Genomic DNA, 17,500 nt, shown 5'->3' with positions numbered 1-17,500 from the left:
ATTCGTTTCACATCCTTTCGAATCTTATACCGTGTGAACCACGAAACGTGAACCCACGAACGTGAGTAAGGCCTGTCGTGTTTACTTGTTAATGTTCTTTTTTTCCTTTTTCCTCTTTTTTTTTTTTTTTTGTTTTTTTTTTGTTTTTTTTTTTTATTTTTTTGTTTTATTTATTTATTCTCTTTTTCACGCTCGTTAGTGAAAAAGCTGAACGGAATCGTATCCATGTAATTTCTAATCGACGATAGTCAATTAAATTGAAATATTGCATATCGAAGTAATTATCTTCCTTGAAATCGAATCGACTCGATCCATTTACGATCGAAAAAACGAGTTTGTTTTCTGTTGATCTTTGTTTCTTTTTGTTTTTTTCTTTTTTTTTCTGAACGTCACACAGACAATCTTCACGACGGCACGTAAATAACGATAAGATTACGCTTGATTAGCATTCGTAATCGTGATCCACCACGAAATCGTCAATTCAATTGGCTTCGTGCTGATTTACGCGGGTCCATACAAGATCTATGTATGATCGATCTAAAAGAACGTAATTAAAATTTTATATATATATATATATATATCAAAGATCATTGGAATCGTTAGATTATTTTTTTACGACATATGTACCAAATGATAATTCTTTTTTTTTCTGTTTTCTCTCTCTCTCTCTCTCTCTCTTTTTCTTTTTTCAATTACATTTCTAATCCTTGATATTATTTTCTACAATTTTTTCGTTATCATAAAAAATTATATATACTTTCATAATATTCTCTTAAGAAACTCAATGACAAATCCTTTCGTCGTTTTCTTCCTTTCATTTTCGTGACGTTTCATGTCATACTACAAAAAAAAAAAAAAAAAAAAAAAGAAAAAAAAAGAAAAAAAAAAGAAGAAGAAGTAGAAATCCCTTGAAACTCTTACGATTTATATTATACATCAACTTGCAATGTCAGATCTTTATTGTGAAAAAGGAAAATTGATAAAAATTCAGTTAGATTAGTTGCTCTATTTCAAAGGAAACAAATATAAGGAAACACATATACGATCATCATTCTGTGCGCTGTAAAATTCTATGAATTTGTGAGTACCAAATATGTTCCTCTCAACCTCTTCCTACATCCCTCTCACCCACTCTCTCTCTCTCTCTCTCTCTCTCTCTCTCTCTCTCTCTCTCTCTCTCTCTTACTTTTTTACAAACAATATATTGTATTATATCTCATTCATATAAAAGTTTATTTGTTTTTCGAAGTTGTTCTGTTTTTCATTTACAAAAGAAGAAAGAAAAAAAATTAAAGAGAGTGAAAGAGAGAGGGAGAGAGAGAGAGAGAGAGAAGGAAAAAGAATATATTTTTCTTTTTTCAATGATCTCTACTATTTGACTTTACGAAACCATTTCAAGAAAAAAAAGAAAAAAAATAAGAAGAAAAATTATTATAAAGGGGATAAAAAAAAAAAAAAGAGAGAGAGAACGAAAAAGAAAGAAAGAAAAACAAGAAGAAGAAAATGAGGAAGAGGAAGAGAGGAGAGATGTGCTTCTGACGAGACAAAGAAAAATTTTTATCCTCTAGGAGAGTCTCCAAGGAGTTACTCGGATTCCCCGATAAAGAAATTGCTTTGTAAAAGCTACCGTTAGCCGTTCCTTATCTCCCCGATGTTTCCTCTTTATACGTTATTTTCTCTCTCTCTCTCTCTCTCTCTCTCTCTCACACACACACACACACATCTACAAGCACACATAAACATTACACATGCACACACACACACACACACACACAATAATACAAAAAACAGCTTAGTACATTTGTTAAAACGAAAGTCGAAGAACAGAATAGAAAGAAAAAAAGAAAAACTAAAGAAAGAAGGAGAAAAACAAGCAAGAAAAGAAGAAACGAAAAAACGACACAAAAATGTGGACAACAGATCCTTTCCAAAAAAAAAAAAAAAAAAAAAAAAAAAAAAAAAAAACAATACAATTAATATAATTAATATAATGATAAAAATTAATAAAAAATTATAATATTTAATTGTACTTCAATTGATTTCCCTCAATTGTATTTAATTGTAATAAATAAATCCTAATGATATTACAAATTATTATAAATAATTTACGACATAATGGATTTGTACTTTTTCTTTTTTACTTTCTTTTATTCTCCTTCTTTTTTCTTTTTTCCTTTTTTCTTCCAACGACGTCATGCTTTAGGGGGCGGCGGCGGCGGTGGCGGCGGGAGGGGGGGGGGGGGGAGTGGCATCAAAAATCGTGAACCAGATAATAAGAGATATTTGTTAAAGAATTTTGATTAAAGCTTAAATTTAAAACGCGTGAAAATAAAACGCGTATGACGAAATCATAAGTACACGTGAATTATAACGAAATATGGACGATTTTTCTCTTGGCTCTCATAAAATGTTGGTGCCTCGTAAAAACGTACCTCGAATTTTGGTTCGATAAAAATCGTCGGAACGAAATTTCGCTGACTTCAACTATACCGTGAGAAATCTCAACGGTTGACCGATCAATTTAAAAGAAAAAAAAAAAAAAAAAAAAAAAATATATATATATACATACATAGAGTATATGATTCGAAAATAAAAAAGATGTGAAACAAAAATTGAAGCGTCGTCGTCCAATCTTCAAATCCAATCTTTAAAGTGGTACACGCTAACGTTAACGAACATATTGTATGGTTACTATTTTTGTTGTTTTTTTCTTTTTTTTGTTGAAATGAACAGATGAGAAACAAAAAAAAAATTTATATATATATATATATATATATATATATATATATATATAAATATATAAAACATCGTTACGTTGTTTTGTAATATAAATAAAAATAAAACTAAAAATAATAATAATAATAATAATAATAATAATAATAATAATAATAATCATCATAAAGATTATCTTTCAAAGGAGAAAAACTACGCGGTATTATTATTTATATCGTCTGGAGAACGTAATATGGTTGATCCATTAATATGAATCCTAAAATCTATATATAGAAATATATATATATATATATATATTTTGATTAATATTAATATTATAATATATATATTATTGTATATATTACGATATATATATATATACATACACATACACACACAACACATATATATATATATACGCGAGAAAGAAAGAGATAGATAGAGATAGATAGAGATAGAGATAGAGATAGAGAGAGAGAAAGAGAGAGAGACATACTACTAATTCTCAGCATTGACAATCGAGTTCCGTTCTCTGAGGTGCATGCACGAGGTGAGCTATTCACTTGCCAATTAATCTGTCGGTGCTCAAACTGATTTCAACGGTATGTAATACGGCACGTATATACATATATATATATATATATATATATATATATATATATATATATACTACACTATTACCACTACTATTAATGCTACTACCACTAGTACTGCTACTATCACTACCACTACTACTATTACATCGAAATCGTCGAGGTTGAAAGCTCTTCGCGACAGTTGCGCTAGACAGTTGTCAATTAATCGCACTCCTCTATAGATCTCTCCTTTGATTCTGTCAGGTAACAACAACACAACGATACGTACATACATATATACATACATATATATATATATGTATATATATATAGAAATTGTATAGACGAGCGAGAATTTATTTTAAATTGAATTAATAAAGGACAATGTTGTTAAAGAGTTAATTTGAGTTTCTTTTTTCTTTTTTTCTTTTTTTTTCTCTCTTTTCTTTTTTTTTCTCTTTTCTCTTTTTTTTTCTTTTTTTTTTTTTTTTTTCTTTCATGATTTCAATTTGTCACGCATCATTCGATTGTACCGATAAAACATAACTCTTTTCGCGTTTGAACTATTCAATTATTTTTCTTTTTTTTTTTTTTTCATTTTTTTTTTATTTTCTTCTTATAAATCGTTGCATCCTCTTTACTCATTATTTCTTTCTATTGTTTTCTCTCTTTTTTTTCTTTCTTTCTTTCTTTTTCTTTTCGTTTTTTTTTGTTATATATATATAAGTACATATTTTCCTAATATCTAATATCTGATTTCCGCAATCTCAAACAATTTGTCTTTCTTTTTGATATTTGTATCGTATATATATCGTAATATATAATATATAATCGTATATATATATATATATATATATATATATATATATATATATTCATTTCATGTTTTCTCTTCTTATATTCTTGTAACATTCAATTTCTAATTTCTGTAAAGAAATTGTCGATACAAAATAGCAAATACAAATAGAAATATGTCAAAAGAAAATTTATATATATAATATAATATCGATATATATATATATATATATATATATATATATATATATATATATATGAGTACATATAAAACGTTCTCAAATATTAAATATCCGCAATAAAAAAGAAAAAAAAAAAAAAATCTTCCACGTTCCTCTATAGACCAGTAGATAAATAATTTTACGTTGATAATATATATATATATATATAATGTCAAAGATATATCGATAATAAAAATTGATAAATCCTTGAACAAGAAAAAAAAAGGTCCTAAAACGAATAAAAAATATTCTCTGAAGAAGTTTAATTTTTACACGAGCATATTCGAGGTTCCTTGAAGAAATTTTTGAATACTTCTTTTTCTTTTCTTTTTCTTTTTTCTTTTTTCTTTTGCTATATGACGTTGACGATCATGCAATAGGAGTGCAAAAGAAATGGAACGTATCTCGCAAAGAAATGAAATGGGAAGTGAAATTTAAGAGGAAGAGGAAGTGGAAATAGAAAAAAAAAGATAGAAAGAGAAAGAGAGAGAGAGAGAGAGAGAGAGAGAGAGAGAGAGAGAGAGGTATGGGAATGAGAAAAGAAAAAGCGAAACGTAGAAACATAGAAATAGAGAAATAGAGCTCGAGCTAGATAGAAGAACTCGTTTCGTCTGCTACCTTAATGGACTTCTAGAAAACCCTTAAAGGCACACCCTTATTAATTCTTCGAAAAAACGAACGAATATGTCTTTCTCTTTCTCTCTATCTTTCGTTCTATCTCAACTACAAGTATTATACTGATACTTAGAAAAGTATTTTTATTCTACTAATTGATTCCTAGTCATATCTTCTTTCAATAGTTTCTGACATTTTATATACATATTTAATATATGTAATGAAAGATATATATGTAAAGACAGATCGATAAACAATATCTCGTACGATCGATTTATTTCGTGTATATTTCGTGTGTATTATAAATCGAGAAATAACAATTAGATAATCATTTTCAAATGCGATATAATCGTCGATCAAATGATTCAAACAATTTTCTTTTGAAGTGAAATTAGTTAAAAATTTGAAGGAAATATTTCTTCTATTATCAAGATTAGATACGATCGGAATAAATCTTTATTTCCTTCTCTTTTTTTCTCTCTCATTTTCTTTTTCTTTTGGTCGTAAACTCCAAAGTGTTTCCTTATATATATATATATATATATATATATATATATAAAAGGGTATAGTATGAGTATAGTGTGGATGGTGGTCGTCGTGAACCAGCAAACCACCGTCGACAGTAACGGTGGCAACGCGAACAATGTAGTTAATGGCGCGAGAAAAACTGCCCGTTAAACGTTCCTTTTATCCAACGGGACCCCTCGTTTCGGGATATATTCGACGTTGTACACCGATTTCTTTTTTCGGGTACGTGGACATTAAGGGTTGGTAGAAGTCGGTGACAGTGAGAGGAACAAAAAGAGAGAGAGAGAGAGAGAGAGAGAGAAAGAAAGAGAAACGTGAAAAGCATTACGTCGAAATAAATTGAATGTAAACTTACGACTTTTCTTTCCCATATGTACCGAACCGAGCCGTGAATGTCATTCTCTTTAACGTCTGATTCGTTAAAAAAAAAAAAAAAGAAAAAAAAAAAAAAAGAAAAGAAAAGAAAACGAAAGAAAAAGAGGAGAAAAGAAATAAATAAAATGCAAAAAAAAAAAAGAAGAAATAGAAAATTAAGAAAAAAAAAAAAAAAAAAAAATACGGAGAGAAAAAAAGCGGAAGATAGAAATTGCAACAAATCATATTCTATTTCTATCGTCGAAATTAATGATCAATAATTATCGTTCGAAATATTCCTCGAAATATTATTACGCTCGCTGACAATGATCTTTACGTGCACAAAGATATATTTCGAATGTGTGCGTAAAAAGAAATTTCTGGAAGGGATTTTAAAAATCAATTACTCCCTTTGCGAGACTTCTTTTTTTTTCTTTTTTCTTTTTCTTTTTTTTTTTTTTTTTTTTTTAAACACGATTTCATTTATTCTGATTGACTGATTTATTTATTTATATATTTATTTATTTATTTATTTATTTATTTATTTATTTATTTACTTTTCTCTTTTCTTTTGCAAAGTCTTCGCAACGTTATAAACATTAGGATCGTTTAAAAACGATACGAAGAGGAAAGAAATTATTAGTCCAGAAAAAAAAAGAAAAAGAAAAAAAAAATGACTCCTGAATAAAGGGAATAATTGATTTTTAATATAACCCAGAAACTTTTAGTTCGACCTATATATAACTCATTTCATTTTCATAATCACATTTCGACTTATATATATATACATATATATATATATATATATATATATATATACATACTGTAATTATTACTTACCAATCAAGTCACTAATTAAATCGAGACACCACCCTTCCCCTCTCTGATCACGCCCAATCACCCAACCATTCCTTCTCTCCTATCCTTCCCCTTTGTAGATACCTTCGTCGTTTCTATTATTTCTCTTTTCCCAATTAATCGTTCTCTCTCTATCTCTCTCTCTCTCTCTCTATCTCTCTCTCTTTCTCTCCATTACGAATAATTCGGTCGTTTTCTCGGTGTCCTCGATCGTGATTTTAACGCGGGAATATTTAAATTGCATTTCATTTAAACATGTTAAGTGGACCTACGGAGACGGAACTTTTATCGTTAAACATTTTACAAAGTGTACAAAGAAGAAAGGGACTAAGAGAGAGAGAGAGAGAGAGAGAGAGAGAGAGAGATTGCTAATACCGAATATACGACGAAAGTTGAAGAAACTTGCGTGCTTTTGATGGAATTTTTCAGTACGACAGTAACTCTAAGTCCAGACTACGCGAAGGTATATACTTTTTCATTACCAATAAAATTTACGAACACGACAGGTTACGAATTGTTACGAAAAAGAGAGAGAGAGAGAGAGAGAGAGAGAGAGAGAGAGAGAGAGAGAGAGAGAGAGAGAAAGAAAAAGATTGGTTAAAACACTAGCGAATAAGTTTGTTCGTTTTTTACATATTTTTTTATTTACTTATCTTTTTTTTTTATTTTATTTTATTTTATTTTATTTTTCTTTTTACGATTATCAAAATTCTTCCTTCGTATATATACATTTACATATTCATATACATATACATATACATATATATATATATATATATATATATATATACATATGGATCTATGTAATAAATGAATATATAATACATAAGTAAACGATTCGTTTAAGTCGAACACGTACATAGATATTAAAACGTATACGGAATATACGCGACTATGATAGTTAGTTTCTTTAAAATTTGATGTTATTTTGCAATTGGAAATCATAAAAAATTCATTAACGTTGGTAATCCACTTTACCAGAAATACTGGTTCTCACAATCGATACCACTGGCCTATTGTCTTTGTCCTACGTACATATGTGTGTGGAAGTATCAGCGTTTGCATCTGGTATAATGTCCGTGTGTGTTCATTCGGAAACAACCCTTTCATTCATTGAGATAAAGTGAGACAGAGAAACAGAGAGACAGAGAAAGAGAGAGAGAGAGAGAGAGAGAGAGAGAGAGAGAGAGAGAAATGTTTCTGGATGCAAACGTGAAAGTAGAAAAATAGTAAAAGAAAGGAGAATTGTATATACCATTTTGACAAACGGATGTATTTCTCGATTGTTAGTCAAACGGTCACAAAGTGGAAGGTTTCAAAAGGACTATTTCAATCATAGCAACTTGGTACCAAAGGTATCTATGTATATTCTCTGTACACTTGAACGAAAACAATCCCAGTATCGTGGATCAAAATGTCGTCGAGGGCTCAACATCAAATTGATTTGATTTAGCATCGCTTTTGTCAACGTAGTTTTGGACATGCATATTGTATTTGCATGGGCCTCTCTCTCTCTCTCTCTCTCTCTCTCTCTCTCATTCTCTCTGTCTGTCTGTCTGTCTATCTCTTTATGTCTTTGTATGTCTCTGCACGTTGTGTAGTTATATCATTTGTGTATTCGTTCGTATAACTTCAACTGTATAATCCAAAAGGAAGAATCCTATGAACGGACATGATCGAAGGATCAAAGCAATCATCGATAATGATCGGATTCGATTCATTTAATGCATATATACGTTCCTAATAACTAATCAAATTAATGATAACAAATTCATTTCGCAAATGTTTATACGATCTAGGAAAAAGTAAATAATCATCATATTGACCAGTGCTAATACTAAATACGTACAATTCGGAATATATGATATCGTTGAAACGATACAAATTATTAATCGAATAATGTTTATATACGTGTTGATAGATGGATAAATAAATAGATGGATAGATAGATAAATAGATAGATAGATAGATAGATAGATGTTGCCAATGAAATCGATTATCTATTTATTGTGAAAATCATACGGATATATTCCATTTTAATTAATATTATTAGTGAGAAGTAAATAAATTAATATCAATAAAAAAAATATATATATACATATTTATATATAGTTAATGTTTAATCGATACTAATCCTATCACTTGATATTGCGACAGTTCTTTTTGAATAATTTTGTAACCTGTTTCTTTTTTTTCGATCGATACTTTTTGGCATTGTATAGATCTTTTTCTTTTTTTCTTTCTTTTTTTATTTTTTTTTTTTTTTTTTTTTTTTAGACTGTCCTAAGTGTGTTTCGAATTTTCCTTTCTTTTCTCCCCTCTTTTTCTGGCAAATTTTACTATTTAAAAATATTTATATTTCTTGATATTCACATTGTGTCGTTTCGATTATCAAAAAATTTCATTAATATATTTAATATAATCGACTGTATGCGGTATAATGAATGAATGAATGAATGAATGAATAAATAAACGAATAAATAAATAAATAAACAAACAAACAAACAAATAAGTAAATAAATTAATATATTAAAAGTCGGAAATAAAATTAATTCCATTAACGATATTTCATTAAAATAGATCAGAATTTAATTTATCTGTCGAAATAGTTAAAAAGTGAGCCGAAAGTTTTTATACTTTTAGTTTTACGAATCGAGTAAGGAGAAGAAAAAAAAAAGGAAACGAAAACAAGAAAAGAAAAGATGAATAAATAAATAAAATAAGAAATGAAGTTATAAGAAACGTTTGAAAAAAAAGAATAATTGATTTTTAAAAATCACCTTATGAAACTTTTGAAATCGTCTCTTATATATCATCTACTTATATACATATATTCATGTCGACTACTATCGTTTGGTTTATCGAACGAGGAGAAATTTTCAAGTAAAGCGAGAAAGAAAGAGAGAGAGAGAGAGAGAGAGAGAGAGAGAGAGAGAGAGAAAGAGAGAAAGAGAGAGAGAGAGAGAGAGAATTATCCCAGTAGAAGAAGATTCGCGTGCTTTGAACGAAATTGAAGAGATTTCTCTCCTATCTGTCGAATAAAGTATAAGAGGTGTGTGTGTGTGTGTGTGTGGTATGAATAAAAGAGAAAGGATAAATGACAAGAGACGTGCATCTTGGTTATGACGCGTCGTAAAACGCTGGCGTGAATATTTTGCGTTGGAGATACCAAAAAAAAAAGAAAAGAAAAGAAAAGAAAAAAAAAAAAGAGAAAAAGAAAAGAAAAAGTAAGAATAAAATTCGAGGTATTTACGTCGACTCTTATCATTACGTAAGAAATGAATTTAAAGATAACAAAAAACCAAGAAAAAGTATCTGTGCGTTCGTTTTTTTTTTCTTTTATATATATATATATATATATATATATATATATATATATATATATACATATGTTTTTTTTTCTTTTTTTGTTTTAGTTTTTTTTTCGTTCACAAATTCTTCAAGTCGATTATCTTAATTTTATTAATGAAAATTAATTATTTTATTCATATGCGTTTAATTATGACAAATTTTTTACAGTAATACAGATAAATATGATATCAATAATATAAATATAATTGCGATTAGAATTATATTGAATGACATTTTTCATTCTTATACGTGTCGTTTTAATTACTACGAAAATGATTCAATATTGCGTTTATATATGTATATATATATATATATATATGTATATATATATATATATTTTTTTTTTTAGAGAAGTGAAGGGGGAAGAAGAGAGGGGAGCGAATATTTCATCCGCATGAACAAATGAAACAATAAAATATATATTATATTTATATCGTGCATAATCGATATATTTTAACCCCATATATATTTATTTATCAATTTATTACACAGTGTAACACATCTCGCGGGATATTAGGTCGAAGCTCGAAATCCATTACCGTTCAATATAATTTTATAATAATCGGCACGTACGTATGTAAATAAGTAAATACTTGCTTTATGTAGATCGAAATTATAAAGAAAAAAAGAAAAAGACAAAAAAAAGAAAAACAGAAATGAAAATTATGCAGACATATACCTAATTTTATATATATATATATATATATATATATATACATATAAATAGTCGATCTACATAAGTACTTATCTACGTGTATATCTATCTTTCTCTTCGTCCAACCATTCCCTCAATTATCGTATTCCTCTTTTAAAAGTTCGTAAAACAAAGTACATAAAATCGAACCGATGATCACGATTTTTTTCTCGAAAACGATTGAGTTTCCTTTCTTTGTCCTGAATTGACCTGTTTCCTTTGTCGTAACATCCGAACGAATCACGTAGGACATTTCTCTTTCCTCGTCGGCCCTTCATTTACCGTAAGTAATGTTTCATTTAAGCGCTTATTTGTCACGAAAGGAGAGACTATCAAGAGAGATAGAAAGATATAGAAGGAGAGAGAGAGAGAAAGAGAAAGAGGGAGAGAAAGAAAGAACGATGAAAAAATTCACCTTGAAGTTTGCAAGATCACTTTTTCAAAGGAAGTCTGGCACGAATAAAAGGTAGTCTCGGGGGTCGATCCGTTTCGCGTCTTTTTATTTTTGCCAAATATTTCGCGACAAAAAAAAAAAAAAAAAAATAAAAGAGAAGATCTCGTTGAAAAGGAGCATTGTTGTTGGTCTTTAATAATCCGTCGGAGATTTTCTACAGACAAATATATACATATATATATATATATATATATATATATATATATATGCATAGTACGTACGTACATATACAATACTAACTTATGTATTTGTTTATCTTAATGTACGTTTTGTGTGTGTGTATGTGTGTAACGTCGTAGAAATTTTTTTTTTTTGGGACAAGGGGAAACTTGCTAGCAATAAGTCTTCCTATAAACCCATAATGGATGAACATCCATTATACAAAGGTCACTGAGCGCAGCGCCAGTAGCTTTTTCTTATTTTTCAACCATCTTTCTTTTTTCTTTTTTTGTTTCTCTTCAAGAAAACGTCGAAGAGGGCGAATACGAAGTTGCTTTTTTAGTGTTCTTGTTTGTTACCACCTCTCGTACGACTATGTACACTTTCATATTTATGTATATATATATATATATATATGTGTGTGTGTGTGTGTGTGTGCGTGTGCGTGTGTATGTATGTGTGTGTGTGTGTATATACAGAATGTCCCACGGAATTGGGCCGAGTTATATCCTTGAAAGGATATTTGGAGATCGTGAAAAATTGTTTAATGTTATTAAAACGTATTGAAACATTAAAATGATTCGACATTTATTTGAAATTAAAATAACATTTAAATTAATAATTTTCAAGCATAACGTTATTAATAATGATTTTGTAGAGGGTGAAAAACTTCATCGATCGATGTGATTCAAAATTAGAGTTCTTTTTTCGGGGAGGCTTTTTTTTTTCTTTCAAGTGCAATTGCTGCTTGCAACTGCAACGGTGCATAAAAATCCATAAAAGTTTCGTAGAATTATGTAGCGCTTTAATGCCATTTAATTTTGTCCTTTGACATTTTTCTCGATCTCTAATCCTTTCAAAGATATAGCTCGACCCAGTTCCGTGGGACACCCAATATATATATATATATATATATATATATATATATATATATATATATATATATATATATATATATATATATACACATGAATTTGCCATGCCAAAACAAATTAGACTATTTATATAGGATAAGCCAAAAACTTCTTTCTGGATGTTAACAAAAAAATCAATTACTCCTTTTCGAGACTTTTAATGGGCTAATTTGTTTTCTTCGTTCCATTTTCAGGTTCTTTTTCTTTTTTTTTTTTTCTTTTTTTGATTTTTTATCTGTTCTTCTTTCTCTCTCTCTCTCTCTTATTAGGCCGTAAAAAGATTACATAGAAAGTGGAAAATTTTTGGTCCAATCTTAATATAAAGATCCCCCGTTTTTTTAGCAAAAGAATAAAAAGAAAATAAAAAAAAATAAAAAAAAAAAAAAAAGAAGAAAGAAAGAACATCCGCACCCTCACCAACACAGATTTACATTTTTACACGTCGTCATAGACGACCATTATATCCCTCCTTGATGATAAATTTTTAGAAATTAATTGTAGAATGAAATCGCTCGAGAGGTCGCTAAACGTTAATAAACGATTTCTTATCAAATGAGAATTAATTAAATAGTGTTTAGAAAAAAAAAAAAGAAAAAAGAAAAAAAGAAAAAGAAAAGAAAAGAGAAAAAAGATGAAAGTAAAGAAAATGAAATAAGCAAGGAAGGTTTGTGCACATTCTGTCAAAAATGTTTCGGATACGATACGTATGTACATACATATATACATAAATACATATACGCGCATAGACAAATAATACACATAGATATATAGAATAAATATTATATACATGTATATATATATATATATATATATATATATATATATATATATATATATATATATGTACGTAGGAGTATCGGTCCAAATGGAAAATACATTTCGGCATTCGGAAACGTGGCACGAAAAACTCATTGGTTATGATGCATGGAAAAGGGAGAAAGAGAAGGGTCGAGAAGAACGAGGAGATGGAGAAGGTGGTGGAGGTGGTGGAGAAGGTGGAGAAAAAAGTGTCGTGGTATAGATGGAGATGGAGGAGAAAGGGTCGTGCAGAAAGAGAAGCAGTGGAGGTCGATCAATATCGGGCTAAGCGTTTTCTCCATCTACCAACTGAGCGACAAGTCCTATCCGTTGCTACTTTCACCATTAAATGTTATATAGTCTTTCCTTTTCTTTTCTTTTTTTGTCCTTTTTGCATTCTTCTTTCTAATCTCTCGTTCTTTGTCTTTCTTCTTCTTCTTCTTTTTCTTTTCTTCTTTTCTTTATTTTTTTTTTTTTTATTTTATTCTTTCTTCTTTTTTCTTCTTCTTTAAAAATTTCAACGAACACCGATGAATTGATTTCGCATCGTTGGACAAAAATTCGAATGAAAATTAAACGAACGATAAGTTTTATCTATTCTTTTTATTTATTATTCTTTTTCCTTTTATTTATTTTTATTTATTTATTTATTCTTCTTTTTGCTTTGCTTTTTTCTTTTCTTTTTTTTTTCTTTTTCTCTCTCTCTCTCTCTCTCTCTCTCTCTCTCTCTCTCTCTCTCTATAAATTACAACGAATTTCATTATCCTGTAATAGCGTAACGCGATCATTATAAAAAATTATGGAGAAAAATAAAGCGAACGTATAAGTCGATTTTATTTTCCTATTTTTCTTTTTAATTTATTTATTTATCTTTTCTTTTTTGTCGCTCCTCTTTCAAATTTCAACGAATACCGTTGAATGTTACATCGGTTCAGTAGAACATTATAAAAATTATAGCGATAATTAAAACGAACGATAAGTCAATTTTATCTCCCATTTTTTTCCTTCTCTTTCTTTTTTTCCTTTTTTCTATTTTTTATTTTTTTTATTTTTTTTTTTTTTTCTTTTTTTTTTTTTTTTTTTTTTTTTGTAAAAATTTCAACGATTACAGACGAATAGTTCGATCATTATAAAAATTTTAGTGAATATAAAGTGACAAGTCTTTCCTCTTTTTTTTTCATTTTTTTTTTTTTTTTCTTTAAAAATTTCAACAAATTTCGTCATCCTGAAATTGCATTGCTCGGTTCCATCACTATAAAAATTATGGTGAAAATAAAGCGAACGATAAGCCGGTTTTATCTTCCATTTTTTTCTCTTTTTTTTTTTTTTTTTTTTTTTTTTCTAAAAATTTCCAAGGAACTTTATCGCGCCGATAAATGGTTCGATCATTATAAAAATTTTGGTGAAAATGAAGTGAATGATAAGTCGAGGTTTTATCTTTGTTCTTCCTTTCCTCTTTTGAAAATTTCTACAGAGATTTTTATCATTCTGATGAATGGTTCGATCATTATAAAAATTTTGGTGAAATAAAAGTGAACGATAGGTCGAGGTCTTTATCCTTCTCTTTTCTTCATCTTCTTTTCTTTCCTTCCTTTTCTTTTTCTTTTTTCTTCTTTCTTTTCTTTTCTTTTTTTTTTGTTTTATTCTCTAAAAATTTCAACGGTATTTTCATGATGGTTCCAATGAATGGTTCGATCATTTACAAAAATTTTATCGAAAGCGAAATGAATGATATAGAAGTCGAACCTTTTATCTTTCTTCTTTCTTTCCCCCACCCACCCCCCCTCTCTCTCTCTTTTAAAAATTTCAGCGAATTTTTATCATCCTGATAGATGGTAGCGATCATTAAAAAAATTTTCCACGATAATAAAGTGAATTATAACTAATGAATTATTGTGACAAGCTACAAATAGACTATAATTATTTTTCAAATATAATTATTTTTCAAAATTTTTAAACAGTTTCCATCGTTCCGTTAAACAAACAAGCAAAAGAAAAAAAAATATATATATATATATAATATACAGATATATTTTCGGATTAGAATAATTATACTATTGAAATATTGCAATCAATTCTCAAAACCTTTATCAGCTTTAATTATCTTGATCATTGCTACCACAGCTCAAAAAAAGAAAAAAACAAAAAAGAAAAAAAAAAGAATAGTTTCGTTTCCTTTAAGAAAATAAATCAAATACGACGAAACAAAAAGATTTTTTAAACGAATAATAAGAAATTTTTTATATTGCAATGAAAAATTAGAATAATTATATAGAGTCAAGGATACAGGGCAAAATTCGTGATGGTCGTTATCCTCTGAAAGCAAATTGGTGTGTCTTTGACATCGAGCACGTCGTTTCGAACTCTCTTGTTTGAGAGAAAGAGAAAGAGATAGAGATAGAGATAGAGAGGGAGAGAACTTGTGCTGATATGAGAGGGGTGGCTGTCTAATTCAACCAAGAGGGGTCTCTATTGGCCCACCAATCGGATAGACAAGAAGGAATTAATTTACGCGATCGATGAAAGGAGGAAATAGAGAGAGGGAGAGAGAGAGAAAGAGAGAGAGCATAGCACATTGTGCTGAGAATTTGAACGGCAACCGAATTCGATTTCCAGCATCATTCGCAGGAGTACTGTGCAGTAATGACAAGAGTGGTTATCCTTTGAGTTAATTTCGTTTCATAGAGAGAGAGAGAGAGAGAGAGAGAGAGAAAAAGAGAGAGAGAGAGTGAGAGAGAAACGTTTTGACCTTGCTAAATATATTGACTCAATACGTATTTATTTTATATTATTCGATTTACCAAAATTGAATTTTCTTTTTACTCTGTCGTTCATCTCTTCTTCTTCTTCTTCTTCTTTTTCCTCTTCTTCCTTTCTTTCTTTCTTTCTTTCTTTCTTTCTTTCTTTCTTTTTTTTCTGTTTTTATATATTTATCATTAAGAAAATTGTATTTATTTATTATTTCATATTAAAGGACAAAAATTTATCATCATATTCTTTTTCTTATTTATTTATTTATTTATTTATTTATTTATTTATTTATTTATTTATTTATTTATATAAATAAAAAAAAATAGAAAAGAAAACTATTTTGCAATTCTGCTTTAATTATTAATTCTTTTTTTTTTTTTTTTTTTTTTTTTTTTTTTTTAGATGAAACCACGAATACGATATATCGATTATCGTTCCAATTCCGATCCGATTGTCTTCGATAATACGAACTTTAATCTTTCAGGAGAATAAAAGATTTGTTTACGAACAACAATCATATTCGAATATCCTTAATTTCGTTGTTGACAATTAAGAAAGGAAATGTTTGAGAGAGAAAAAAAAAATAATGAATGAGAATCCTTTTATCCCGTATAATTCAAAATAATATACGGGAATACGTGGCTCATAAGTTTTTTATCGTATTTTGTTCAAAGGATTTCGTAAAATCTACGAACTTTCCTTTCCTCGTACTTTACTCGATTATTTTCGAAATTTTATCTCATTAAAAGACGATAATTAAATCGAATAAAATAAGCTTATCCTGAAGATATCAAAATTAATATTATTTTTAAAAGGAAAATTCTGTTCGCAAGTTACTCACACAATTTTGCGTTATTTTTCTTTTTCTTTCCTTTTTTCTTTTTTTTTTTTTTTTCCTTATCACCAATTTGTTTCTTCACGTACCTGAAACAAACAAACAAACAAAAATATATATATATATATATAAGTATGTAAATAAAAATACTCTATATGAAATATTTAATTGGACAATAAGTAATAATACGATATTGCATTATCTTATTGATATTTATACAATATTTATATAATATTTATATAAAATGTTTATAATATTAATATAATAAATTTATTAATATTTAAATGTATAAACATTTTTTATTCAAAATTCTGACATTATTTATTAGCCACTCGAAGAGTATAATGCAATATAGTTGCATCTGAATATAAATTACTATAATAAATATTTCAAGTCTAATGAAATAGAAATTTCTTTTTACTATTACTATTACTATTATTATTATTACACGTAATATTTTTTTTTTTTATCATTACGATTATACAAAATTATTTATCTCAAAACTGCTATCACTAATTATTCATCTGCATTATATCTGTGACATTGAGTGATCCCTTTAAATACTTAAATACATTTTTTATATGTCAAATAATTAATCGATTAATTCTAAATAAACATTCGCGTTAACCGACGATGATACGCTTCAAACATTTCCCTTTCCGGATATTTTTCTATCGAAGAAAAAAAAAAAAAATAAAAAAAAGAGATACAGACACGTAGATACGAATTTCGAAATGTCGATAAAAAAAATAAAAAAAACGTGACTTTCGATTATAAAATTATGTTATATAAACGAAAGATATATACCCATGGAATCGTTTGTGGGTATTAATAGAATGTAAACATATGGCAATATATATATATATATATATATATATATATATAT

The 17,500-nt window shown here is 28.2% G+C and overlaps 1 protein-coding gene across 7 annotated transcripts in view; it reads right to left on the bottom strand.

The window, feature by feature from the left end:
* LOC124422064 overlaps positions 1-17,500 on the bottom strand; it is a 243,829-nt gene that overhangs the window by 167,600 nt on the left and 58,729 nt on the right. The window lies entirely within an intron of this gene.

This window comes from Vespa crabro, chromosome 2 (genome assembly GCF_910589235.1).
Source record: "Vespa crabro chromosome 2, iyVesCrab1.2, whole genome shotgun sequence".
In the NCBI taxonomy this organism is placed as follows: domain Eukaryota; kingdom Metazoa; phylum Arthropoda; class Insecta; order Hymenoptera; family Vespidae; genus Vespa; species Vespa crabro.
Note: the sequence above shows the minus strand (reverse complement) of the source record. Positions and strands in the feature narration are given on the sequence as shown.